This window comes from Sinocyclocheilus grahami, unplaced genomic scaffold, assembly GCF_001515645.1.
Source record: "Sinocyclocheilus grahami isolate Dianchi unplaced genomic scaffold, SAMN03320097.WGS_v1.1 scaffold612.1, whole genome shotgun sequence".
Classification (NCBI taxonomy): Eukaryota; Metazoa; Chordata; class Actinopteri; order Cypriniformes; family Cyprinidae; genus Sinocyclocheilus; species Sinocyclocheilus grahami.
The window spans coordinates 1-638 of NW_015505791.1; the positions used below are offsets into that span (position 1 = coordinate 1).

General features: G+C 51.6%; 1 pseudogene; it reads left to right on the plus strand.

The window, feature by feature from the left end:
- Positions 1-401: 401 nt before the first annotated feature.
- LOC107557618 (leptin receptor overlapping transcript-like 1) overlaps positions 402-638 on the plus strand; it is a 5063-nt pseudogene continuing 4826 nt past the window's right edge.

Here is a 638-nt window from a genome sequence, read left to right on the forward strand (position 1 = left end):
CCGGAGGATTCTGTCCATGAGCCGCTGAAAAGTGGCCGGTGCCCCAAACAACCCGAAAGGAAGGGTAACAAATTGGTGTAATCCAAACGTCGTCGTGAAGGCTGTCTTTTCTTTGGATAAGGGCGATAAGGGGATCTTCCAATACCCTTTATTTAAGTCCAGTTTCGAATAAAAACGAGCTGTACCCAGCCGATCAAGCAATTCGTCAACCCGCGGCATTGGATAGGCGTTGAATTTCGACACCACATTCACCGTGCGATAATCCACACAGAACCGAATGGAGCCGTCCGTTTTAGGTACTAAAACTATCGGACTCGCCCAATCGCTGTGGGATTCTTCTACTACTCCGATCTCTAACATCGCCTCTAATTCAGACTGAACCACTTTCTTTTTGTCTTCAGGCAACCGATACAGCCGGCTGCGTACAACCACACCCGGCTCCGTCTCAATATGGTGCTGGATGAGATTCGTTCAACCGGGCGGGGGCGAGAACATGTCCGCAAACTTGGCTTGCAATTTTGCTACATCAGTGAGCTGGGAGGGCGAGAGGTGATCTCCCCCTGGGGCCAGAGCGAGGGATTGGATTTTAGTGTTCACCTCTGGCCCGAGATCTTCCTCTCCACTCACTGCCGTCGCCA